The sequence below is a fragment of the Saccopteryx bilineata genome, unplaced genomic scaffold, assembly GCF_036850765.1.
Source record: "Saccopteryx bilineata isolate mSacBil1 unplaced genomic scaffold, mSacBil1_pri_phased_curated manual_scaffold_25, whole genome shotgun sequence".
NCBI lineage: Eukaryota > Metazoa > Chordata > Mammalia > Chiroptera > Emballonuridae > Saccopteryx > Saccopteryx bilineata.
The window spans coordinates 359,819-387,818 of NW_027095451.1; the positions used below are offsets into that span (position 1 = coordinate 359,819).

Genomic DNA, 28,000 nt, shown 5'->3' on the forward strand with positions numbered 1-28,000 from the left:
GGGTTCTCCAACAGGGCGAAGAGCGGACAGTGCTTTCCACTTGGAACAACCTGACAAGTCTTCCTGTGCAACTCAACTCTAGTCATGGTCAGCGTACACACAGCCCTTGGCTGAGCACTCAGCTCTACAGCACTGCCTTTCACTCGTTGAGTGATGGGAATTTCTCCAAGCGGTCAGCAGCCACCTCTTCATGCTCCAGAGTGTGAGACACAGGACCAGAGTCCCAATCCTGTCCCTGGTACGAGTCACCCCCTCCCTCCCAGCTGCTCTCTGCGGAAGGGCCTGCTTTCATGGGGCTCTTTTTTTTTTTTTTTTCATTTTTAGAGAGGGAGAGAGAGAGAGAGAGAGAGAGAGAGAGAGAGAGAGAGACAGGGGGGAGGAGCTGGAAGCATCAACTCCCATATGTGCCTTGACCAGGCAAGCCCAGCGTTTCGAACCGGCAACCTCAGCATTACCAGGTCGACGCTTTATCCACTGCGCCACCACAGGTCAGGCTTCATGGGGCTCTTGAATAACAGAACCCGCCTGCTGGGATGAATGCTTTGGAACACCCTCTCTCATACTCTCACAGCCTTCCTACAATACATAGTAACCATTTGAATTGTTAACACCCACACATGACCTAAAATTCACAAAATACACGATTAAAAAGTCTTCTCCCTCATTCCTAGCATCTGGTGATAAGTCTTCTAGGAAGCTCTATTATTATTCCCACTGTCCAGACGGAAAAACTGAGCCTCTGACAAGTTAAGCCACTTGCCCAAGGCTAACCCACCACTCTGTTAGCCTCTACTCCACATTGCAGGCCATACAGTCTGATCCCAAAAGTTTACAGATACAAAGTAGGTGCTCACTAAGTTGTGGCTGAGTGGGGGTGAAGAAATCTTCAGTGGGTTCTCAGCATGGACACTAAGTGTCCTGCAGACTGGATGCCTAAAGGGGATGGAGGTGCCATACAGGGAGATAAAATTAACATAAGTAGCAGCTGCCAAGGCCACCCTGTCCCTGCTGCAGAGCTGCTATGTGGCTCCTGAGAGCAGGTGCCTTAAGCCAGAGGCAATATGGGGCCAGCAAGGGGCTCACTCGCCTCCCTCTGCCTAGCGAAGGCCTGCCCATCCACCAGTGCTGGCTTTGCCTGCCCTCCCCAGAGCATGCCAGCCTCCTGTCCCCCAACATGGGCTGGACCTCCTGGGGGAAGGGACCAAATGAAGCAAACCCTCAAGAGCCATTGTGAACGGCGGGGCCCGGGTGGGCTTAGGACCTGTACCACACTGCCTCCCCACGCTGCCACGGAAATGGCTTTGTGGGTGGGGGCACACTCCCCTCATGCCTGGCCAGCTGAGATCCTGTCTGAAGTGGAACGGATGGGACAGCCCTGAGGGTGACTCAGAAATGTGGCTCACTCTTCATTCCTGTGTGGCGTTTATAGGGAGAGATCAAGAAAGTCTACAGAGCAGTGCTTGGGGACGCCACAACATCAAGCACATCATTAACGCTCAGCGAGCCCTCTCCTCACAGCCTCCATGCTGTCCCTGCGGAGCTGGGGCTATCATGCCAGCTCATGAGTGTGCATGCTTGCTTTCTTTTCATTTAAAGAATGTTCACTTGTGCTAAAATGCACGTGACATGCAACTTACCATCTTACCATTTCTATGTGTACATTCCCCTTGTTGGGTAGTCAATCTCCAAAAGTGTTTTCATCTTAAAAAACTTACACATTTCTATCCATTAAACAACTCCCCATTTCCCCTCTTCCTGCAGCCCCTGGTGACCACTGCTCTATTTTCTGTCTCTATGAATTTGGCTATTCTAGTACCTCATATAAGTAGAATCAAACATTTGTCTTTTTTCCTTCATAGAATTCTCAAGCTTTTATTCTCTATTAATTGTCATGTAATCTTACATAAATTCATCTTATTATTATTATTAATTTTAATGCAGTGACATTGATAAATCAGGGTACATATGTTTAGAGAAAATATCTCCAGATTATTTTGACATTTGATTCTGCTGCATACCCCTCACCCAAAGTCAAATTGTCTTCCATCACCATCTAACTGGTTTTCTTTGTGCCCCTCCCCTCCCCCCACTCCCTCTCTCTCCTTCCTCACCCCATCTTCTCCCCCACCCCCTCCCTACTTCCCTATTACCATCACATTCTTGTCCATGTCTCTGAGTCTCATTTTTATGTCCCATCTATGTATGGATTTATATAGTTCTTAGTTTTTTCTGATTTATTTATTTCATTCCATATAATCTTATCAAGGTCCATCTATGTTATTGTAAATGATCCGATGTCATCATTTCTTATGGGTGAGTAGTATTCCATAGTATCATATATATGTACCAAACCTTTTTAATCCACTCGTCCACTGACGGACACTTGGGCTATTTCCAGATCTTCGCTATTGGGAACAGTGCTGCCATAAACATGGGGGTGCATTTCTCCTTTTGGAAAAGTTCTATGGTGTTCTTAGGGTATATTCCTAAAAGTGGGATAGCTGGGTCAAAAGGTACCTTGATTTTTAATTTTTTGAGGAATCTCCATACTGTTTTCCACAGAGGCTGCACAGTCTGCATTCCCACCAGCAGTGCAGGAGGGTTCCCTTTTCTTCACATCCTCACCAGCATACAGTATTTGGTTTATTTCACTTAGCATAATGTCCTCAAGGTTCATCCATGTTGCCACATGCGTCAGAATTTCCTTCCTTTTTCAGGCTGAATAATATTCCATTGTACGGATATGCCACCTTTTGTTTATCCATTCATCCATCAAAGGACACCTGGGTTGCTTCCACCTTTTGTCTGGTCTTTTCCTTTTTTATCTGTCTCTCCTACTAGGGTCTACCATCCCAGAGGGAGGGTCAGGGTGCCTTGGCACACTCCTGACATAGTAAGTGCTCAATAAACACTTGCTGAGTGGCTGAACTGACAGCGTGGATTGTTTGCTGAAATGTGTCCCAATCCATAAAGTTTGCCGCCTTCCTAGGGAAGTGGCCTGAGGGTTTCACCCAAGTTCTTGTAATAAATCAAATGACTTGATTGCTTCAGATTAAAAGAGGGATAAAGGAAGTGCCCAGCAGGGGAAGCCAGCACAAAGCAAGCGCTAATGAAACTCCCTGACCCCGAGCTCCAGAGAGCAAGGCAGCCACATGTCCCTGTCCCTCCTCCAGCACCAGCGAGGCCCACAGCACTGGCTGTCCCGCCCTACCTGTTGTATCACAGTCCGGGGCCCATGCTGCCAGCCTCGTTTCCTGCTGCAACAATCCACCTCTACCCCTAGCCCCCACCTAAAAACACTGATCAGCCAAGTGCTTTGGGAAAACAGAATAAAGAACACAGGTTTAAACTATTAGGTTGAACTGCATGAAACTGCTGATAGTCAACCTTTTTTTTTTTTATTTTTTTTTTTTTTTTATTTTTTATAATTTTATTTTTTTAATGGGGTGACATCAATAAATCAGGATACATATATTCAAAGATAACAAGTCCAGGTTATCTTGTCGTTCAATTATGTTGCATACCCACCACCCAAAGTCAGATTATCCTCTGTCACCTTCTATCTTGTTTTCTTTGTGCCCCTCCCACCCCCTATCCCTCTCCCATTCCCCCCCCCCCGTAACCACCACACTCTTATCAATGTCTCTTAGTTTCACTATTATGTCCCACCTACATATGGAATAATACAGTTCCTGTTTTTTTCTGATTTACTTATTTCGCTTCGTATCATGTTATCAAGATCCCACCATTTTGCTGTAAATGTTCCAAAGTCATCATTTCTTATGGCTGAGTAGTATTCCATAGTGTATATGTGCCACATCTTCTTTATCCAGTCATCTATTGATGGGCTTTTTGGTTGTTTCCATGTCCTGGCCACTGTGAACAATGCTGCAATAAACATGGGGCTGCATGTGTCTTTACGTATCAATGTTTCTGAGTTTTGGGGATATATACCCAGTAGAGGGATTGCTGGGTCATAAGGTAGTTCTATTTTCAGTTTTTTGAGGAACCACCATACTTTCTTCCATAATGGTTGTAGATAGTCAACCTTTTTAATGGTTTCTGACTGCTTTTGAACCATAAACCCCCTGTCAATTTTATACAATTCACCCCGATATTTATGCTCAACAGAGGCAATGATATCACGGGTCTGCCAGGCCCACAGTGCCTCCTCAGGGTCCAGGGCAGGTCAGTTATTCCGAGTCCACTGTAACGGGGCCTGGAGTCTGTCTGCTATTCCTGTGAGCACTGTAGTCTGGTGAAGGCCTGATGCCATCACGATGGGCAAGAGACTCGACCGAATTGGACCAGCTTGAGGAGCAGCCCTTTCTGAGTGCTTGCAGCAGGGGGCATCACCCCCAGTAAGGAGAGCACACCTGGGGGGAGGGGCATAAAACACAGGGTCAGTATTTTGGGAAATGCCTTCCGCGTGCGAGGGCAGGACTGGCAAGGCAGGTGTGAGGGATCCCGGTGGGGCTGAGTGCTGGGCGGCCACCCCTCCCCCCCGATGTCGATCTATGAACATCCTCAGACCTTCTCTTGCCTCGGTGCCCACCCGCACCCTGGAAAACACACAACAGTAGGTTTTAATCACGTAGTTTCTACTCTCTGCATCCAGGCCCATCGCCCACTGCCTGGCATCATTGCCTGGTTCATTCCCCTACTACAGTGGCAGGAAAAGCCCTCCGAGGAAATTAACCCCCACCCACCCTGTCTGGGGCCACAGCTCAGAAAAGGTTCACTGGCTGAAGAAGCTGTGCGATTCTGCAAAGCCCCACTCTGTTCCCCATGTGTGGTTTGTGCGGTAAGGCTAGCAAAGCAGCCAGCCTTGAAAATGCCATTTAATGAGAAAAGACCCTCACAGCCACCTCGGTGCTTGCCTTGGGTGGCCAACGGCACTAAATCCTCCTCCTAGCACCGCTCTCCCTGCTCTGCTTCCAGGTTTTTATTCCGATTTCAGCTCATGGCCAACATGACTGCAGAGACTGATGGATGTTAGCCAAGCTGTTCCCAGGGACTTTTAATTACCATGATAATGATCGCTAATCATCGGCATTTCCTAAATGGTTGTGGATTGAGAAGTTGGTACTTGCCAGATCCCACTGGCAGGAAGGGGAGGCCTAGGGGACCAGCCAGTGGGGAGGATGGAGAGGGGCAGCTTGACCTCTGTCCCTGTCCAGTGCTCCGCCCCTTACGTGTGTTATCATCACTCCGTGTCCCATGCAATTAGGACTGCACCTGCCTGAGCTCGGTTGAGGGGTCTAGGCTCTCCACCCTTGCCCCACAGGGGCGGGGCAGTCTGTGGCTTTGGCACATGTTCTTCCTTAAACCTGGAGTGCCCTCCACCCTTGTCTCCATCAAGCAGCGACACTTCCCCTAGGAAGCCTTCTGTGGCACCTCACAGAATCAGCGTGCCTCTGCCGTGCTCCTGGAAGTCAGGTGTACCACTGGGCTCCACCCAGCTGGGAAGCTGCACGCTCTTCAAGGGCCAGGCTGGGTTGAGCTGTCCCCCATTCCCAGGACCCAGCACGAATCTTGGACCTGCAGGAATTCTGCTGAGTGACTAACTGAATGAACAAATAAAGAAAGCAAAGAAAAAGAACTGTCCCCAGGGGACAGAACCTGGATCTCTGTCTTCAGGAAGACCATGCTCTGTCAGCCTTGAAACACCACAGGAAATAGCCTGTTATAGAGGGGTCTTCTTGCTTACACTTTGGTCACTTTAAAAGGTTCTCTTAGGTCCTGGCCAGTTAGCTCAGTCAGTTAAAGAGTGTTGTCCCAAAACAACAAGGTTGTGGGTTTAATCCCTGGTCAGGGTATACACACGGGAAGCAACCAACCACTGCATCCCCCCCAAAAATGCATGACTGAGTGACAACAAATGCTTCCCTTCCCCCTCCCCTTTCTCTCCCTTCCTCTCTCTCTAAAAATCAATAAAAATTAAGCCCTGGCCAGATAGATGGGTTGGTTGGAACATCGTCCCAGAGCGTGGACATTGCCAGGTTCAATTCCCTGGTCAGGACACATACTTGATTGTCCTGTCTCTCTCTCTTTCTTTGCCTCTCTCTCTCTCTCTCTCTCTCTCTCATAAAGGGGGGGGAGGGGTCTCTTAAAGGGGCAACCCACCTTGGCAGAGAAAGCTCATGGAGAAAGAGAACGTTTGCCAGCCTCCCAGGAACTCTTAACAGCAAGGTACACTTCACAGCATGGCCAATAAGGCCCCAGAACTGGGTCAGGCCCTGCCTTCCTCCCCAGCCTCAGCTCTCCTTTCCTGCGGGCCCCCACACCCTGGATCAGCCAGACACAGCCTCTGTTCCCTGACCAGGCTAAGCCATTTCTTCCCTCCAGGCCTTTGTATGAGCTGTTTGTTTTTTTTCCTCTCCCCTGAGGAAATCCAGCCTTCAGGCAATTACTTTAATCCAGAAGCTTCCTCAGAACTATGCAGATCACTGCAGCACACACTGTCATGATTGCCTATTACATGTCTATCTGCTACATCTAATCAAAAGCTCCATGAGGGCAGGAGCCCAGTGCACCCCCAGTGAGAGCACATGCTGGACACCCAACAAGTACCCATCAGCTGAGACTACTGAACACATGCCAAATGTCAAGGCTTTAACTCAGGTTACCTACGAGCAGTACTAGCTCTTAGAGGGCTGTGGACTGAATCAAGCCCCACTCCCAAATTCGTAAGTTGATGCCCTCACCTCCAATGTGATGGTATTTGGAAATGAGGCCTTTGGGCGGTAATCAGCTTTAAATGAGGGTGGACCCCATGACGGGATTAATGTCCTTATAAGAAGAGACACCAGAAACAAATCTGCTGGAACCTTAATCTTAGGCTTCCAGACTCCATATCTGTGAGAAATAAACTCCTGTTGTTTAAGTCCCCATCCCTTATGCCAGCCTTAGGTGACCAAGACAGCAGGAGAAGCTGCCTGAGAAGTTTTAGTAGATCAAACATGGCCCAAATTATTTTCCTCTTCTCCTATCAAGAGGTAGAGTCTATTTCTCCACCTCTTGTTACTGGTCTAGGTTTGTGACTTGCTTTGGCCAATAAAATGTGGCAGAAGTAACATGTGATATCTGACCAGGCCTCAAGAGGCCCGGAAGTTTCCCATCTCATCACTTGGAACACTGCTGCCATCATAAAGGAGAGCCTAGTCCCGTGTATTGGAGGGTGAGAAGCCACATGGAAAAGAACAAAGATGCCCAGCCAACAGCCAGCACCAACTGCAGAGGAGTGAGCCTTCCTCTGCCTCCACCCCAGTCAAACCGTCAAATGACTGCAGCCCATGAAATGACCCCAGGAGAACCAGCAAAAGAACCATCTTTGGCAGTCAGCCCAAACTATAGAATTGTAAGCAAATAAAGAATTGTTGTTTTAAGCCTTTTAAGCCTTCACACTTGTGGCAGGGCATCCATCTTCCATTTAGGCACTTCTAGAAATGGAAAAAAATCAGATATGTGGCTATTTAATTAAGTAAAGTAGGCAAGTTAAATGCAGGTACTTAAATATATATAGGTTAATTCCTCAAATAAGAAAATTCTATGTTGCCTGACCAGGTGGTGGCACAGTGGATAGAGCATCAGACTGGGACACAGAGGACCCAGGTTCAAAACCCAGAGGTTGCTGGCTTGAGCGTGGGCTCACCTGGCTTGAGCCCAAAGGTCACTGGCTTGAGCCCAAGGTCTCAGGCTTGAGGAAGGGGTCACTCACTCTGCTGTAGCCCCTTAGTCAAGGCACATATGAGAAAGCAATCAATGAACAAGCAATCAACGAAAACTAAGATGCTGCAACGAAGAACTGATGCTTCTCATCTCTTTCCTTTCCTGTCTGTCCCTATCTGTCCTTTTCTCTGTCTATGTCACAGGAAAAAAAATGCTATGAAAAAGGAACAATTGGAGGATAACAAAAGCTCCTAGAAATTAAAAACACCATGCAGAAACATAAAAATATAAAATAAAGGCTGGAAGATAAAAATGAAGAGATTTGCAATGTGGAACATGAAGATGAAGAAATAGAAAAATGTAAAATAAATATAAGACACACAAATATTTAACTTGAGGGGTCAAATTCCTAATAATAGGCCCTGGCCAGATGGCTTCATGGTAGAGCGTCAGCCCAGCGTATAGACGACCCAGGTTCAATTCCCAGTCAGGGCACACAGGAGAAGTGACCATCTGCTTCTCTATCTATCCCCCTCTCCCTTCTCTCTCTAGCTCTCTCTTCTCCTCCTGCGGCCATGGCTCAGTTGGAGCAAGTTGGCCCTGGGCGCTGAGGATGGCTCCATGGCCTTGCCTCAGGTGCTAAAATAGCTTAGTTGTGGCCCTGGCTGGTTGGCTCAGCGGTAGAACATTGGCCCAATATGTAGAAGTCCCTGGTTCGATTCCCAGTCAAGGCACATAGGAGAAGTGACCATCTGCTTTTCCACCCCTCCCCCTCTCCCATCTCTCTCTCTCATACCCCCTCCCACAGCCATGGCTCATTCGAGCAAGCTGGCCCTAGGCATTGAGGATAGTACCATGGCCTCACCTCAGGTGCTAAAATAGCTCAGTTGCCGAGCAACAGAGCAACAGCCCCAGATGGGCAGAGTATTACCCCAGAGAGAGCTGGCTGGGTGGATCTAGTTGGAGTGCATGCAGGAGTCTGTCTTTCTGCCTCTGGCCTTTCATTTAATAAATAAAATAAAATAAATTATCTCAGTTGCTGAGCAACGCAGCAACGGCCACAGATGGCCAGAGCATCACCCTATAGGGGGCTTGCCGAGTAGATCCAGATGGGGCACATGTGGGAGTCTGTTTCTCTGCCTTCCTGCTTCTCACTTAAGAAAAATTAAAAATAAAAAAAAAACAAAACCTTATTTATATCTCTTTTACACTTTCATTATCATCCCTAGTTCCCTGAATACCAATTCTCACAGTTCCTTTTGCTGTCTCTCTTTCATGGTGGCTTTTTTCACATGTGGTTGGGTAGACAACAAGGGCAAATCCACAGAATTCTGAGTGGGAAAGATTATGGTTAATTGTATTATCAATCAAGTTATCTTCTTTGCCTGACCAGGTGGTGGCACAGTGGCTAGAGCTCAGACTGGGATGTGGAGGACCCAGGTTTGAGACCCCAGAGGTCACCAGCTTGAGCACGGGCTCATCTGGTTTGAGCAAGGCTCACCAGCTTGGACCCAAGGTCACTGGCTCGAACAAGGGGTTACTTAGTCTGCTGTAGCCCCACGGTCAAGGCACATATGAGAAAACAATCAATGAACAACTAGGGTGTTGCAACAAAAAAATGATTATTGATGCTTCTCACCTCTCTCCATTCCTGTCTGTCTGTCCCTATCTATCCTCTCTCTTAGATAGACTCTCTTTCTGTCTCTGTAAAAAAAAAAAAAAAGTTACCTTCTTTGTGTAAAGGCAACAGCTATTATCATGTAGCAAAAGACTCAGAAAATACCACTAACATGCTCTTATTTAAAAAAAATTATTTTGGTTGAGAGGAGGGGAGATAGTGAGGCAGACTTCTGCATGCACCCTGGGATCTACCCAGTAAACCCATGTGAGGCTGATGCTCAAGTATCAAGCTATTTTTAGCACCTGAGGCTGTCACACTCAGACTACTGATCTATCCTCAGTGCCCAGGGCCATGCTAAACCAATTGAGCCACTGGCCATGGGAAAGGAAGAGGAAGAGAAGGGGGAGAGGGAGGAGGTGAGAATCAGATGGTTGCTTTGACTGGAAATCAAACCTGGTTGTCCATTTGCCAGACCGATGCTCTATTGAGCTACCAGCCAGGACTGAGGTGCTCTTATTTAAAAAGATTAAAATGGCCTAACTGTTGGTAGCACAGTAGACAGAGTGTCAACCTGGGACACTGAGGTCTTAGGTTTGAAACCCCATGGTCACTGGCTTGAGCAACAGGCTTCCCAGCTTGAGCATGGAATCATCCACATGATCTCATCATCACTGGTTTGAGCGCAAAGGTCACTGGCTTGAACAAGGGGTCATGGCTTGGCTTGAGCCTCATTGTCAAGGCACATACCAGAAGCAATCAATGAACAACTAAAAATGACGCAACTTCGAGTTGATGCTCCTCATCTCTATCCTTTCCTGTCTTCCTCTCTCTTGCTAAAAAAAAAAAAAAAAAAAGAAAATGATTAAAATCACATACCAACTAATTATAAGATAAATGAAAAGTAATGCAAGCCTCACCAGGCAGTGGTACAGCGGATAGAGTGTCGGACTGGGATGTGGAGGACTCAGGTTCGAAACCCCAAGGTCCCCAGCTTGAGTGCGGGCTCATCCAGCTTGAGTGTGGACTCACCAGGTTGAGCGCAGGGTCACTGGCTTGAGCGTGGGATCATAGACATAATCCCTTGGTCACTGGCTTGAGCTCAAAGGTCTCTGGCCTGAAGCCCAAGGTCACTGGCTTGAGTAAGGGGTCACTAGCACTGCTTGTCAAGGCATATATGAGAAAGCAATCAATGAACAACTAAGAAGACTAAGGAGCCACAAAGAATTGATGCTTCTCATCCTTTCCCTTCCTGTCTGTCTGTCCCTCTCTCAGTCTCTCTCTGTCTCTGTCACACAAAAAAGAAGCTATGCACACAAATATATATTACAGTTATTAATAAAAGGAAAGACTTAATGTGTTAAATGAGCAGAATCTCCATATAACAGAATGTTTACAAAGAGTTCTTGATTATACTAAGAACTACTTATATGTACATTTTAATACATGAGTTCAAAAATATAAGGAAAAAAACTCACAATCAGAAGTAAATATGCCAAAATGTTAGCAGTGAGAAATGGAAAGATTATTGATATTTTGGGTGTGTATTACTTTGTTTTTAATGCATTATAAATGTCAGTGATCCATGTTAATTGCATAACCAGAGGAGTAAAATGTATATGTATATACATATTTTTGTTGTTGTTGTATTTTTTTGAAGTTAGAAGTGGGGAGGCAGTCAAACAGACTCCCGCATGTGCCCAACCAGGATCCACCTGGCATGCCCACCAGGTGGCTATGCTCTGCCCATCTGGGACATTGCTCCATTGCAACCAGAGCCATTCTAGTGCCTGAGGCAAAGGCCATGGAGCCATCCTCAACACCCAGGCCAACTTTGATCAAATAAAGCCTTGCTGGGGGAGGGGAAGGGAGAGACAGAGAGGAAGGAGAGGGGGAGGGCTGGAGAAGCAGATGGGTGCTTCTCCTGTGTGCCCTGGCCAGAAATCAAACCTGGGACTTCCACATGCAGGGCCAATACTCTACCATTGAGCAAACTGGCCAAGGCCTCATATATTTTTTTATTGAGACAGGGAAGCAGAGAAACAGACTCCCGCATGTGCCCTGATCATGATCCACCTGGCAAGCCCACTAGGGGGCGATGCTCTGTTTGAAGCCGCTGCTTTGATGCTCAGAACTGAGCCATTTCAGTGCCTGAGGCTAGGCCATGGAGCTATCCTCAGCTCCTGGGACCAAAGTGCTCGAACCATTTGAGCCATCGCTGTGAAAGGGGAGGAGAGAGAGCAAGACAGAGAGAGAGCACGGGTAGCGGGAGGGGTGGAGAAGCAAATGGCCACTACTCCCGTGTGACCTGACTGGGAATCGAACCTGGGACTTCCACACGCCAGGCCAATGCTCTACTGCTGAGTCAACTGGCCAGAGCCTATAATATTTTTAAAAATGAAAATTTCTTAAATTTCAGTCAAGAACTTAAATATCTGGGGCAATACTAAGTAAGAATGATAGAATATCATGATACTGACTCTGATATTATAACTATAATTTATTCTCAACACAGCAGCCAGAGCATCCTTTAAAAAGTGGAGGAGGATTCAGGTCAAGTCTCTCCTTCACTCCAGACCTTCAAGGGCTCCTCATTTCACTTAGAATAAAAGCCAAAATCTTTACAATGGTTGACAAGAACCATCATGATCTGACCCCCCTGCCATGTCTCCGACCTACTCTCTGAACTCTGACTGACACCAGTCACACTGGTCTCTTTGCTATTCCTTAAAATCAGCAATCATACCCCTGCCTCGGGGCCTTTGCACTCACCATAACCTCTATTTGGAATGCTTTTCATCCCTACAAACATATAGTGTGCTTCAGAGCTCTGCTCAAAATGTCATTATATCAGGAAAAGCTTCCCTGACCCCCCATACAAAATAACAGCTACCCCCATTTCCCCAGCACCCTTTCCCCCTTTACCCTGAGCAGTTTATCACCATCTGTGGAAAAGTGGGTATTTTACTTAACTGTGGTCTCCCTGCCATGAGAAGACCTGTTTTGCCTGGTACATAGAAGATGCCCAATAAACATGTGCCGAGTGCCTGAATGAACACGCCTCAGACGGGGAGGCCTTAAAGAATAGATTCTCGGCCAGGGCACATAGGAGAGGCGCCCATTTGCTTCTCCACCCCCCCGTCCTTCCTCTCTGTCTCTCTCTTCCCCTCCCGCAGCCAAGGCTCCATTGGAGCAAAGATGGCCTGGGAGCTGGGGATGGCTCCTTGGCCTCTGCCCCAGGCACTGGAGTGGCTCTTGTTGCAGCAGAGCATCGCCCCCTGGTGGGCAGAGCGTCGCCCCTGGTGGGCGTGCCGGGTGGATCCCGGTCAGGGGCATGCGGGAGTCTGTCTGACTGTCTCTCCCCGTTTCCAGCTTCGGAAAAGTGCAAAAAAGAAAAAAAAAAAAAAGAACAGAGGCGCTGAAGCACAAACCACGGCACTTCTGCAGAAAACTGGCAGCCACGCCAACCTGACAGCCCCAGGGACATTTAACCAGCAGTCACCTCACTCCAGAAAGAAATACTTGAAAATACAAACAGAGATGATGGCAGTGAAGCATCCAAAAGACAGATAAGAGTATTTGGACAGAGCGGTTTAAGAGTCTCCACCAGAAAATTCAAGTTCTTCCATCAGGACGTGGTTTTTCCTGAAGGACAGAACTCCTAATTTTTATCACAGATTCAGAACCAGCTATATGCAGCACTTAAAATGACATTTTAAATGCTCCTTCTATCTTTCTATTTAGCTAACTCTTTGTTGTGATTAGCTATCTTTCCAATGGGTAAAAAGAGGCATTAGGAAACCAATTACCCTGTCACTCTCCCTCCCCGAAAGCAGGCAGGAAGAGGCAGCACCCGGGTACGGTACCCACGGGCTCCCAGAATCAGAGACACGCACACTTTTCCAGCCTGTCCGCACCTACAGCATGTGCACAGTTTGCCTGGCACTGCAGAGACAGAATGCAGCACTCTTCATCTTGCTAAGTTTTACTGGCCTCTAGAAATTCAAGGACAAACTGATAGCATTACTCACAGCCTGATATTCTTTGCCTTAGGAAAGATAAGAAAATTTATCCTGAGCTATTTCAGATTTTCTAGGCACCTCAGAGCTCCAGTGATTAGGACGGGCTGGTGGTGGGTCCTGCATGTGGGATCCCAGGACTATCAAGGGTAAGAGGTAACGTGTGGTGGGGACGGACAGGGACAGCTACAGCTGCAGCCCTCCGCTAAGTTATTATGCTTGCTAAATTCGTCTTTCCTTTCACCCATCTTCTTTTCCATGACAGCTCCTTCATCTCTGTCTTCTAACAGCTCAGCGGTGACTGTCATTTCATCCTGCTAAGGTGTCTCCCCCAAGATACTGCTTGAAGGAATTTCCTCTCTCACAGACAGCTGCATCTTAAATGGGATCCCCTGAGGACCAGAAGGACCTCAAGCTGAAAGGGGGCATTTCCAGTGGGGAGGGGGGAGAGAGAGGCCTCTAATATTTACACAGTACCTATGCCATGTCCTTTGTATATTTAACGACCTTCCTGAATTCTTACAGCATCTCTAAGATTATCATCTCCATTTCGGGATGAAAAATCAGGGACCTCCAGGCAAGACTGAATGTTAGTTCACATGTTGAGTACTTGCCCTGTTCCCAAAACACAGCAGTGGCAGAAGAAAATGTCCTAGAAACAAGTAAACTTATCTGTGTTCAAACACAAGATGAGTTTTTTTATTTATTCATTTTTAGAGAGGAGAGAGAGAGAGAGACAGGGAGGGAGAGAGAGGAGAGACACAGAGAGAGAGAAGGGGGGAGGAGCTGGAAGCATCAACTCCCATATGTGCCTTGACCAGGCAAGCCCAGGGTTTCGAACCAATGACCTCAGCATTTCCAGGTCAACGCTTTATCCACTGCGCCATCACAGGTCAGGCGAAGATGAATATCTTAATGGATGAGAAACCCAAATATTTACTATTTTGAGAAGCTGAAGGCATAACCTGTGGAGCTCTGGGTCCTGAAGCAGATGGAGAAAACCAGGAGCTTGGTCTTCTAGGGCACAGAGACTACAAGTGTCCCAGGGAAGGTGGGGGACCACAGCTGAACATGGGGGCTGGTAAAGGAATTTCCCACTTGGGAAAAGAAGCTGAAGAAAGCAGAGGGTGCCCCCACCTCCAGCCTAGAGCTTCCCTAAGATTATGAACGCCGAGAGGAGCTGGCGGCAGCACGCACATAACCAGGGCCTGGCCAGGCCGCACCTCCCCCCACCCCTTTGATGATTGGCTCTGAGAATATTTTCATTATCACCAAGGTCACGCAGCTCATCAATAATCCAAGACACCTGGCTCAGCACTGGGGCACCCAGGACCTGGGTGCAGGTGATGGGCAAGGAGAGAAAGAGGGAGAAACTGATTCTTATTCAAGATGAGCACACAAACCCAAACTCCAAAGCACCTAAGGGAAGCTGATGCTGAGAAAGATGGTCACCACCACCAACAGTTGGGAGGTAGTCCCCAAGGGTTAGTGAACTGGAAGACAGTACTGAACAGTTTACCCAGAAAAATAAAGAAATAAACACAAGCAGCTGGGAGCCATGGAGGATGGACTGGGAGGCTCTACAAAGTGACCAACAGGATTTGCAGAAGTGGTGACATAAAATGGCAGGACAGCAATACTCCAGGACAGCCTGGCTGCGAAGTTTCCATAACTGAAGACATTTTATGGATTCTCAGATTAAAAGCACATACCAAGTGTCAAACAAAGTAAGTAAAAAAAAAAAATTAAAAAAAAATCCACATCTGGAAAAGCAGGGGCATGTTCCCATGTTCCCTCTGCTGGGCTCATTCGGTTCCCGCCCTCCCTGTCCCATGACCCTCCCTGGAAGCTGCCTGCCAACGTCCTATGGTGTGGCCCCACTTCAGATCCTGGTACCGTGACGAAAGCCCTGGATTTGGGGTTAGGAGATGCTGGTTTAAGCACCCCACCTGTTTCTGCCTCACTGAACCTCGAATTCTTCCCCTAAAATGGGGTCAGAGGTAGGATTATAGAACCTTAACACTGGAAGGGACTTTGGGGTAGCATCAGCACAGCACAGCACAGCTGCATTTATTTCTGGCTCCCGCATGAACCAGCTCGGTGCCTCCCTGAGTTAGTGAACCTCCCGAGTGTCCACTACCCCATCAGAAGGGGATACTAATAGCACCCACATAGGGGGTTGTGAAAGGATGAAATGAACTCATACATGTAGATAACTATGCGCAGTGGCAGGCTCATAATAAACACTCAACCCGGAGCAGCCATAATTATAGACCTCCCGCCATGCCACATGACCTATACTGAGTGTGAGGGGCTTCCCACTGAAATCAAAGACCCCGGGGGTACCAGAACCAGGGCCCACTGCCACCTCTGCACTGTGAAAATGGGCAAGCCAGCAGCTGAACCCTCCCACCCTTCTCCCTGGTCACCGCTCAGTAGGTCCTCCTCGACCTTCAGATAAGTCCTTCCCAGTGACAACATGAACTTCCCCCAAATGGGGAGGGCCCAGATCAGGCCCCAGCACCCCCACCCAGTCGTCCTGGGCACCCTACCCCTCTCTGCTCACTGCAGATCTTACACAGCCACAGGGGCTGCTTCCTCCTCAGATGAGGGGCTGGGGAAACTGTAATCAAGGAACTCTTTGCCATTTTCCAAGGGGGTGGCTTTTGCTTCAGGCCAGATGGGCAGATAACCCAAAGGGCACAGGTCATCTAACACCCACAGGGGGCTGTAGGGCACAATGGATGTGCCCAGCCACGGATCCCCACGATATAGACTCAGCCCCACAACCATGTTCTGTTAGGAGCACATCAGAATAAGCCTGTGGGAACCAGCAGAACTACGTTCTTCAACAACTGAAGTGAAAGGCACCACCACGAGTGTGTGTAACTCTTCTCCTGCAGGAATGAGTAGCTGAACTGTGTGGCTCTCGGCCCATAGCAGAGGTTCCGCATCGTGCCTGTGCTGGCCCAGCACCGACAATGACAGCTAAGCACCTTGTAAGACTCCCCTGTTTTAGTTTATTCTCTGCATCCAGCCGAATAAGGCAGACTATTTATGAAGACATCCTGAGCTCTGCACATCTGTCCCAGCTCATCTGTACAGCTCCTGCAGAGCACCCTGAGGTGGCACATGCACATTTGGATTTTCTTCAGAGTCCGCAGCCAAGCTTGTCTGGAGTCATGGAAGGTATTATAGAATTATCTCTGTAAGCAGACCAGCCCAACTAGTCTTCTACAACTGAAGAGAAAGCCACCACGAGTGTGTGTAACCTCTATTCCTGCAGGAATGAGACGCTGTCCTGGGTGGCTTTCGGCCCAAAGCAGACTCTTCGCAGCGTGCCTTTGCTGCATCCCGCACCGACAATGACACCTTTGCCACCTTGTAAGTTTCCCCTGTCCTCATTTTTTCTCTGCCTCCTGCCGCACAAGGCAGTCTTTTCCTTAGGTCTTCGTGAGCTTCCCACATCAAGCCCAGCTTATCTTGACTGATGTGATTTTCTCTTGTTCGTGAACTATCCTTTTCTTCATTACCCTTCTTACTATTCTTTCCGTTTACTAGTATTTTACTAGTAATTGCCCATATCTTTCTGGTTTGTTTGTTTGTTTGTTTTTTCCTGAACCTGGAAACGGGGAGGCAGTCAGACTCCAGCATGAGTCCGCCCGGGATCCACCCGGCACACCCACCAGGGGGCGATGCTCTGCCCATCCGGGGCATCATTCTGTGGTGACCAGAGCCACTCTGGCGCCTGAGGCAGAGGCCGCAGAGCCATCCTCAGCGCCCGGAAAACTTTGCTCCAATGGAGACTCGGCTGCAGGAGAGGAAGGGAGAGACAGAGAGGAAGGAGAGGGGGAGGGCTGGAGAAGCAGATGGGTGCTTCTCCTGTGTTTTCTGACCGGGAAACGAACCCGGGTCTTCTGCAAGCAAGGGCGACGCTCCATCACTTAGCCAACAGGCCAGCACCCATGTTATCTTTCCTTATTCATCTTTTTAGCCTATCACTTCATTCCTTAACCTCCCACTTTTGATCCAGTTCTTTTACAGCAATGTGGCCACCCTTCAGCAAAAACAGTATCTCCAGAGCACCCAGAATAACACCTTCTCATCGAAACGCTTCTCAAGCACAGCAGTCAAGCGCTCCTCAGGTCGCAATCCTATCAGTGGACCTGGTGCTCACTGTCAACCTTAATCCTATGGAGGAGGCTGAACAACCTGCAGCAGACTACAGCTCCTGCAGAGCACACTGAGGTGGCACATTCACCTGTGGATTTTCTTCAGCGTCTGCATCTAAGCTTGACTGGAGTCATGGAAGGTATTATATAATTATCTCTGTAACCAGAACCAGCCCAACTACTGTCTTCTACAACTGAAGAGAAAGCCACCACGAGTGTGTGTAATCTCTATTCCTGCAGGAATGAGACGCTGTCCTGGGTGGCTCTCGGCCCAAAGCAGACTCTCCGCAGCCTGGCTGTGCTGCAGCCCAGCACGGACAATAACACCTTTGCCACCTTGTAAGTTACCCCTATCCTCATTTGTTCTCTGCATCCTGCCGCACAAAGCAGTCTTTTCCTTATGTCTTCGAGAGCTTCCCACATACTCCCCAGCTCATCTTGACTGAGATTTTCTTTTGTTTTTAAACTATCCTTATCTTCATTACTCTTGTTACTATTTTTTCTTGTTTACTAATATTTTACTTGTTATTGCCCATATTATCTTTCCTCATTCATCTTTTTAGCCCATCACTTCATTCCTGAACCCTCCACGTTTGATCCATTTTTTTACAGCAATGTGGCCACCCTTCAGCAAAAGACAGTATCTCCAAAGCACCCAGAATAACACCTTCTCATCGAAACGCTTCTCAAGCACAGCAGTCAAGCGCTCCTCAGGTCACAATTCAATCAGTGGACCCGGGGCTCACTGTCAACCTTAATCATATGGATAAGGCTGAACATCCTGCAGCAGACTACAGCTCCTGCAGAGCAATCGGACGTGGTACTTTCACTTCTGGATTTTATTCAGAGTTCACAGCTAAGCTTGCCTGGAGTCATGGAAGGTATTATATAATTATCTCTGTAACCAGAACCAACCCAACTACTGTCTTCTGCAACTGAAGAGAAAGCCACTACGAGTGTGTGTAAGCTCTGCTCCTGCAGGAATGAGTCTCTGTCCTGTGTGGCTCTCTGTCCAAAGCAGAGGCTTTGCAGCATTTCTGTGCTGAATTTCAGCTCCCACAATGACACCTTCATCACCTTGTAAGAGTCTCCTGCCCTCTTTTGTTCTCTGCATCCTGCCGCATAAGGCAGCCTTTTTCTGAGGTTGTCCTGAGCTTCCCTCATCTTCCCCAGCTCAGCTCGACTGATGTGGCTTTTCTTTTGTTTGTCAACTATCCCTTATCTTCATTCCCTTTCTTACTTGTCGCGAGCCGATCCACTAATGCTGGCTAACAAGGTCACAGCAGGAGAAGATCCACAGTTCCTGATTGACAAAGTCACAGCAAAAGAAGATCGATGGCTACTGGTTGATAGAGTCACCACAGTGAAGACCAACGGCTGTGGGTTGACAAAGTCACCGCAAAGGAAAGGCACAACGATACTTCTCCCTTTGACCTTTTGAATTAATCTGGCCTTATATCCCCCCTTTTCTGGGTTTGTGCTATTATTTATGGCACAGGGATAATAGTACCGTGCTTTCCCTGTAGATTTGTAGTAATTTCTTTGGAAATGAGACAGAAGGTGTAAGTTCCATAGAAAAGCCTGCAAGCCCCTTGAACTGGGCTCATAAACATAAGAGGCTGGCCATGATATCCCTCATAAAGGGTTAAGTTTGTAGGAGAATTTCTTCTTATTAATCATGTTAGAAAGAATAAAGTTAGAACTTAACTAGTGTATGAATATAGTAAATGAATAAAGTTTAACTAGACATTAAAATCTTAGGTAAAGTGGAGTGGAGTGGCCTGTTGCGTGGCCTTGGATGGGAGCGCAGGTGGCAAGTAAAGAATGTTTTGTTAAAAGACTTGTTTTGTCACTGAAGGCAGTTGCTAGGCTTTTCTCAGTAAAACATTCTCATGAGATTTTTGTATTTTCCAAGAATAAGGAGAGGAATGTAGTGGGATTCATAGCAGCAATAGCAATTAATGCCTTCTGATATTATGTTGCTACTAGCTATCTTGCAAATGCGCTCTATGTATCTTTAAGTAAAAGTTACTCTTTTTTTTTTTTTTTGTATTTTTCTGAAGCTGGAAACGGGGAGAGACAGTCAGACAGACTCCCGCATGCGCCCGACCGGGATCCACCCGGCACGCCCACCAGGGGCAACGCTCTGCCCACCAGGGGGCGATGCTCTGCCCCTCTGGGGCGTCGCTCTGCTGCGACCAGAGCCACTCTAGCGCCTGGGGCAGAGGCCAAGGAGCCATCCCCAGCGCCCGGGCCATCTTTGCTCCAATGGAGCCTCTGCTGCGGGAGGGGAAGAGAGAGACAGAGAGGAAGGAGGGAGGGGGTGGAGAAGCAAATGGGCGCTTCTCCTATGTGCCCTGGCCGGGAATCGAACCCAGGTCCCCCCGCACGCCAGTCCGACGCTCCACCGCTGAGCCAACCGGCCAGGGCCTAAAAGTTACTCTTAATGCTATGTCAGTTTCTTAAATAGCAAGCCTTTTGTAGTCTTGTGAAAAAAGAATTAGGACACTACATGAACTCAAGGCTATTTGCCTGAGCAAGCGGTAGTCCTTTGCTAGTCCTTGATGATTTCGTCTGCTATCTCTCTCTGCGCCCTTCACTCACAACAACAGTAAAATAGTTATTAATTAGTACTAATCTTTTAGAAGTTTGTACCGATATTGTTATTACTATTCAAGTTATTGTATAACTGTACTTTGAATGACTTACCACCTGATTTGTAGCTTATAGATATGAATTAACTGTTATCTAGAAATATGTAACCATAAACTAAAACAATGATGTATTCAAAATACCATGTGTGTCTCTCTCTGTTTCCCCTCTTCTCATTTAAAAAACAAAAACAAACCCTATCTATTTTAAACTTAATTACTGTGTATAAAATGAAAATAGAACAAACTCACCATAAATATAGAGGCAGACAACAAAATGGAAAATATAGTAATGATATAGTGTTATGTATTTCAGCAGCTTATAGAACATTAGTTAATAAATCCTCAGCCCCAATATTTGTCTATAAATGAAACCTGCTATTGTTAAGAAAAAAATTAATAAAAAAGTTTAGCAATCCTGACCAGGCAGTGGTGCAGTGAATAGAGTGTGGGACTGGGTTGCAGAGGATCCAGGTTTGAAACCCAAAGGTTGCCAACTTGAGTGTGGGCTCATCTGATGTGAGCAAGGCTCACCAGCTTGAACCCAAAGTAGCTGGCCTAAGCAAGGGGTCACTTGCTCTCCTGTAGCCCCCCCCCCCCCCCCACGGCACATGAGAAAGCAATCTGAGCAACTAAGGTGGCGCAAGGAAGAATTGATGCTTCTCATCTCATCTCCCTTCCTGGCTGTCCCTCTCTCTCTCCCTCTGTCTCTGTCACACACACTAAAAAAGTCCAGCGATATGTAGTAACACCTTAAAAATGGTCTATTTTACCAAATAATTTTACTTTTAGAAATAGTTTGCTAAGTAAATAGACTTGAAGATTTATTTGAAAAAATGTCAAACGGTATTCTAAAACAGTAGAATTGTGGACAGTTTGTTGTTCACACTTCTCTGTATTTTTCAAACTTTCTTGATAATATTTTTGTAACTAGAGTAAGAGATTTTACAAATAACTTTGTCTTTAGGTCAGGTATATATAGGTAAGTGCCCAGATGGTTTGTCCCGCAAGTGTCTGTCTGCAGCTGGCGGTTTGCTTGTAAGGTGGCGGTCGGTGAAAGGGCAGCAGTAGCATGCCAGGAGCAGGAAGACGCTCCGGCCGGGAACAGGAGCAGGCGGCGGGGGCGGGGCCGCACGAGCTGGTGCGGGGACCGTCGGGGGAGGCAGGTGAGTGTGAGGAGCTGGGCGGGACCGGCCCCGCAGCCGCCAGCCGAGAGTGGCGGTAGTGGCGGTTTTGGCAGTTGTGGCGGTTGTGGCGGTTTTGGCGGTTTTCGCTGGCTCGGGCTCTGAAGAAGGGTCGTCGGGGCACGTAGGCCGGAGGGGACGGACGCAGCCTGGGACCCTGACTCCTGTCCTCCAGGCGCAGAGCTCTGTCTGCTGGGACCGGGCGGGGAGCGAGCGCGCGCACCATTGCGGGGAGGAGAGGCGAGGAGAGGGTGTGGAGAGAGGAGGATGAGGGTCCGCTCGCCGGGGGTGGCACCGGCCTGCATCGAGGAAAGGGGGGACCCCAACATCACGCCCCTTGCCTTGGCTGGCTCGGAAGCAACCCCACTTCCCCTCCCCGGGCTTGACCCTGGGTGCTGTCAAAAAGGTCTGAAGAGGAAGAGGAGGTGGAGGAGGAGGAAGCTCGGTGAGAACGAGCTGCGAGCTAGAGCGCGGAGCGTGAGTGAAGGAGCCCAGCCGCCCGCCCTCCGCCTCCTCTCCATAAGCAGGAGCCCGGGCCGGGCCCAGCACGCCGCTCCAGCCCCAGCACGCTGCCCCAGCCCTAGCACGCCGCCGCTCCAGCCCCAGCCCCAGCCCCAGCACGCCGCCCCAGCCCCAGCACGCCGCCGCCCTAGCCGCTCCAGCCCCAGCACGCCGCCCCAGCCCCAGCACGCCGCCGCTCCAGCCCCAGCCCCAGCACGCCGCCCCAGCCTCAGCACGCCGCCGCTCCAGCCCCAGCCCCAGCACGCCGCCGCCCCAGCCTCAGCACGCCGCCGCTCCAGCCCCAGCCCCAGCACGCCGCCCCAGCCTCAGCACGCCGCCGCTCCAGCCCCAGCCCCAGCACGCCGCTCCAGCCCCAGCCCCAGCACGCCGCCGCTCCAGCCCCAGCCCCAGCACGCCGCCCCAGCCTCAGCACGCCGCCGCTCCAGCCCCAGCCCCAGCCCCAGCACGCCGCTCCAGCCCCAGCCCCAGCACGCCGCCGCTCCAGCCCCAGCCCCAGCACGCCGCCGCTCCAGCCCCAGCCCCAGCACGCCGCCGCCCCAGCCCCAGCACGCCGCCGCTCCAGCCCCAGCCCCAGCACGCCGCCCCAGCCCCAGCACGCCGCCGCTCCAGCCCCAGCCCCAGCACGCCGCCGCTCCAGCCCCAGCCCCAGCACGCCGCTCCAGCCCCAGCACGCCGCCCCAGCCCCTCCCTCTTTCACAGGCCGCGAGGGCAGCGCGCGCGAGCCAGGGGGAGGGAGAGCGAGCGGGCGCTGGCAGGAGGCGGCCGGACCAAGCGCCCGTGCGCCTGGCGTGAGGGGAAGCCGCTGCCCGCCCCTTCGCCTTCCCTTCTGCTCCGCCTCCCCGCTCCCCGCCCCGACCTCGGAGAAGCACCAGGTCGCCCCGGCAGCCAAAGTCAGTAAAAAGGAGCTCAACTCCAACCACGACGGGGCCGACGAGACCTCAGAAAAAAAACAGCAAGAAGCAATTGAACATATTGATGAAGTACAAAATGAAATAGACTTAATGAGCAAGCCAGTGAGGAGATTTTGAAAGTAGAACAGAAATATAACAAACTCCGCCAACCATTTTTTCAGAAGAGGTCAGAATTGATCGCCAAAATCCCAAATTTTGGGGTAACAACATTTGTCAACCATCCACAAGTGTCTGCACTGCTTGGGGAAGAGGATGAAGAGGTGCTGCATTATTTGACAAGAGCTGAAGTGACAGAATTTGAAGATATTAAATCAGGTTACAGAACAGATTTTTATTTTGATGAAAATCCTTACTTCAAAAATAAAGTTCTCTCCAAAGAATTTCATCTGAATGAGAGTGGTGATGCATTTTCAAAGTCCACTGAAATCAAATGGAAATCTGGAACGGATTTGATGAAACGTTCAAGTCAAACGCAGAATAAAGCCAGCAGAGAGAGACAGCATGAGGAACCAGAGAGCTTCTTTACCTGGTTTACTGACCATTCTGATGCTGATGAATTAGGAGAAGTCATCAAAGATGATATTTGGCCAAATCCATTACAGTACTACTTGGTTCCTGACATGGATAATGAAGAAGGGGAAGGAGAAGATGATGATGATGAAGAAGAAGGGTTGGAAGATATTGATGAAGAAGGGGATGAGGATGGTGAAGAAGATGAAGATGATGAGGGGGAGGAAGGAGAGGAAGATGGAGAAGATGACTAATGGAACACTGATGGATTCCAACCCCCTTTTTTAATTTTCTCCAGTCCCTGGGAGCAAGTTGCAGTCTTTTTTTTCCCCCTCTTGTGCTCAGTCGCCCTGTTTTTGAGGTCTCTTTTCTCTCCTTTACACACCATGGTTCTCACCTTATTGGGGGGGGGGTGTACCTTAAGCGGAATACAGTGGGAAAAGAATCTCTGCCACTTTCTGTTCCAAATTCATTTTTATCCCTTCCTGTCTCACCAAAAACTTCATAAAAATCACCACCACCGTGCTCTGTGGGAAAAAAAGAAAAACCTTCTGCTCCCTTAGCTCTGCTGGAAGCTGGAGGGTGCTAGGCCCCTGTGTAGTAATGCATAGAATTCTAGCTTTTTTCCTCCTTTCTCTGTATATTGGGCTCAGAGATTACACTGTGTCTCTATGTGAATATGGACAGTTAGCATTTACCAACATGTATCTACTTTCTCTTGTTTAAAAAAAGAAAAAAAACTAAAAAAATGGGGGGGTTATAGAAGGTCATCAAAGGATGGGTTTGAGATGTTTGGGTGGGTTAAGTGGGCATTTTGACAACATAGCTTCTCCTTTGGCATGTTTAATTGTGATGTTTAACGGACATCCTTGCAGTTTAAGATGACACTTTTAAAATAAAATTCTCTCCTAATGATGACTTGAGCCCTGCCACTCGATGGGAGAATCAGCAGAACCTGTAGGATCTTATTCAGAATTGACATTGCTTTATTGTAATTTTGTTCCTGTTTATTTTTAAATTTTCTTTTTGTTTCACTGGAAAGGAAAAATGTTCAGTTTTAAACGTTCAAAGTGTACAAGTTGCTTTGTTTCAATAAAACTAAATGTGTACACAAAGGGTTTGATGCTTTTCTCTCAGTACAGATTTCAAGTTTGACTTGTGTAACATATTGTCAAACTTGGTTGCCTAACTCCATATTTTTTGATACGCACTTTGCAGGATGACCTCAGGGCTATGTAGACTGAGTAAAGGGATTTCAATCAATGTATTAATGTCTCCATAGCCGGGAAACATCATGAGTACAATTTACTATCAATTTTAAATCATTTGGGATACCAGATTGCTCCAAAACTCAGTTCTGAGTAAGTTGTACCCTTTATTTTGTATTTGAAATTGGCATTTTAAAAAAAATGGGTCTGTATTTACCTGGATAGAAAAGTGCCTGCCACCACCATCAGACAGACCTGGTGCTCTACTGCCGAGTTACACAATGGGGCTATTGCTGGCGAGTCTCTATTGGCGCTATAAAATGGCCGAGAAGACAGACTCAAAGTAAGAAGCTCCTATTGGTGGTTAAGAAACTCAGGAGTACTTTTGTCTCTAAGTACCAGCTATTTAGTGTATTGTTCTCAAATAAGACCCTTCTGTGCGATTCTGGGCGAGATGCGGGATGGTGCTCCATCTGCTCAATGCCACTGTGCAGGGAACATTTTGAGAAGCTACCTAATGCCTAAGCTTTTTAATGCTGTAAAATATAGTAGCTGAAATTAAATGCCACTTAACTTTCTCAGAGATGGATTAATGGACAGCCTGGTCAGATTCAAAGCTCTTTGATGTATAAAACTTTATAAATGGAACTATCCCATCAATAGACAAAGTGTAATGGAAACCTATCTAGATGGATAGTATGTAATTTCTGCACAGGTCTCTGTTTAGTAAATACATCACTGTATACTGGTCAGGAATCTTGCTCCAATAAAGGAACATAAAGATTAAAAAAAAAAGGTCTGAAGAATCTGGTCCGAAAGCCAAACAGTTGTTTCCGAGATGTGTGCATGGTACGGTTCTTTTCCCTTTTAGGTTAGCCTGTCCTTTCTGTTTTCTTAACACACGAGAAACTGCAGGAAGACCTGAAGACCTTTCAGTGAATAAATAGAGCTCTTGTAGATGTAACTCTTAAGACGTGCCTGTGTTTACTAAAAAGCAATTGACTGTTAAAGAGCCCTTTATGCAGTTATTAAAACAAAGCTAGACTTTTCACTTAGCCCTTAAATAAATCTGCCCTCTGTCATATTTCAGCTGATAATTGCTTGTGGTTCTCATACCCAGATCTATTAAAGAAAATAAACATTTGCAACTTGATACTTTTATCAGTTTTATAAATAAGCAAAAGTTTATTTAGAAAACCACAGAGGCAGAAGTGAGCCATAGAAGAAATGGGTTCAGGAAACACGTTACAGAAGCAAAAGAAGGAGCTTAAGAGAAAGGGGTAAAGGTAACAAGCCTGGGAGGAAGGGAAGGGGACGGGAGCATGTTTCTGAGACGGAGAGCCCAACAAGTTCATCATTTAGGGAAAAATTTTACTCCAGAAAGTTTTACCCTACTTCTGTAAAGACATAGTCTGATTCTGATATGCATTTGCATTTGGAGATAAGGTTAGCTTTTTATCGAAAGCATTTTAAATTATCTTTGAAAACAAAACTTTTGATATGCAATGTTTTAATTTTGGAGGCATGAACACTAAAAAGTGTACAGTCTTTAAAGTGATCACCTCCTGCAGGTGCTTAATATATATGCTAGAAAAAAAGAGCAGCCGCTGTTCAAGAAACTGCCTGTGTGCAGCTCTATTTTTCATTTGCTCTATGCATCCTTCATTAGATTTAAATTTTTCCTTTCTCTTGTTTTCTGATTTTCACAGTTTCACTACAGCTGTTCATGAATACTTGATATAAGTCAGTTTCTGCCTGGAGAAGTCAAATATATAAGAATCTATTTCTCTTGTATATGTATGACACTTTGTAACATGTTCTTGAGTGGCATTAATTTGATCAAGTATTTAATTAATCATGACTTCAAGTTCTGGGAAAATATGAACTTAAAATAATTTGGTATTCCAAGCCCAGTTGTTTTGTTTTATTTTACTTTATTAATTTTTCCTTTTTTTACTTTTTTTAGAGTGAGAAGGATCTTACATAGAGAAAGCTGAGTGGATCTTCACTTGAGTTAACAGTATTTTAATATCATTGGTCCATGAACACAAATTGGTAAAACTTAATATGGCCCAAATTGTGGTAGATGTTAGAATGACTGATTTTAAAATTACTTTCCTCTGTAAAATTTTGTTGTAGTAACATCTGCATTTTAAAACTCCACAGCTTACCAGAGAGAGGAAGTTGTTAAAGTGATTGTTACCTTTAATAATATGTGGGAAATGTTAAACACATTAGAAATTTTGTGAGCCTGAGAAGCTGTATGTTCAATGAACAAAGAATATTATAGTCTTTGGGGAGTAGTGAGGGCTGAAGTTATTTTATGAGGAAGCTAACATTATGGTACCCTAATGATAGTTTAGGGAAAAAGAAAAACCAGCTTTTAACAGGGAAAAATCATGAACTATAATTTACCATAGGCCTGGACTCCTATGAGGCTTCCTAATGGTTCTCCCCACCTCCAGTAAGTAGCTCATATAGCACAGGTGAGGTGCATCTTCCTAAAAGACCATTTGGCAACTATCCTAATGTTAAAGCTATGCAATGATTCCCCTTTACATTAAATTTCCTTAGGCAGGCCCTGGCTGGTTGGCTCAGTGGTAGAGCGTCGGCCTGGCGTGCAGGAGTCCCGGGTTCGATTCCCGGTCAGGGCACACAGGAGAAGTGCCCATCTGCTTCTCCACCCCTTCCCCTCTCCTTCCTCTCTGTCTCTCTCTTCCCCTCCCGCAGCCAAGGCTCCACTGGAGCAAAGTTTGCCCAGGTGCTGAGGATGGCTCTGTGGCCTCTGCCTCAGGCGCTAGAATGGCTCTGATTGTGGCAGAGTGATGCCCCAAGATGGGCAGAGCATCGCTCCCTGGTGGGCATGCGGGTGGATCCTGGTCAGGTGCATGCGGGAGTCTGTCTGACTGCCTCCCCGTTTCCAACTTCGGAAAAATACAAAAAAATACCAAAAAAATTTACCAATGACATACTTCAAAGATATAAATCACATATTCCAAAAATTTATATGGAACCAAAAAAGAACACGAATAGCCTCAGCAATCTTAAAAAAGAATAATAAAGTGGGAGGTATCACACTTCCTGATATCAAGCTATACTACAACACCATTGTACTCAAAACAGCCTGGTACTGGCATAAGAACAGGCATACAGATCAATGGAACAGAACAGAGAATCCAGAAATAAACCCACAGCTCTATGGACAACTGATATTTGACAAAGGAGGTAAGGAAATACAATGGAGTAAAGACAGCCTCTTTAACAAATGGTGTTGGGAAAATTGGACAGCTACCTGCAAAAAAATGAAACTAGACCACCAGCTTACACCATTTACAAAAATAAACTCAAAATGGATAAAAGTCTTAAATGTAAGCCATGAAACCATAAGCATCTTAGAAGAAAACATAGGCAGTAAGCTCTCTGACATCTCTCGGAACAATATATTTGCTGATTTATCTCCACGGGCAAGTGAAATAAAAGACAGGATAAACAAATGGGACTATATCAAACTAAAAAGTTTTTGCACACCTAAAG

The 28,000-nt window shown here is 47.2% G+C and overlaps 1 protein-coding gene and 3 long non-coding RNA genes across 10 annotated transcripts in view; 3 read left to right on the forward strand and 1 right to left on the reverse strand.

Annotated features, from left to right (window-relative positions):
• The window catches only part of LOC136318286 (asialoglycoprotein receptor 2-like), a 190,636-nt gene that overhangs the window by 23,455 nt on the left and 139,181 nt on the right, over positions 1 to 28,000 (forward strand). The gene's annotated exons all lie outside the window — the stretch shown is intronic.
• LOC136318288 (uncharacterized) overlaps positions 1 to 28,000 on the reverse strand; it is a 198,579-nt gene that overhangs the window by 18,877 nt on the left and 151,702 nt on the right. The window lies entirely within an intron of this gene.
• On the forward strand, positions 16,165 to 20,186 carry LOC136318282 (uncharacterized). The gene is made up of 5 exons (XR_010728041.1): positions 16,165 to 16,497; positions 16,595 to 16,692; positions 17,342 to 17,620; positions 17,721 to 17,819; positions 18,093 to 20,186. It is a non-coding gene; the product is annotated as an uncharacterized lncRNA (long non-coding RNA).
• On the forward strand, positions 21,175 to 26,522 carry LOC136318281 (uncharacterized). The gene is made up of 3 exons (XR_010728040.1): positions 21,175 to 21,303; positions 25,239 to 25,315; positions 26,433 to 26,522. It is a non-coding gene; the product is annotated as an uncharacterized lncRNA (long non-coding RNA).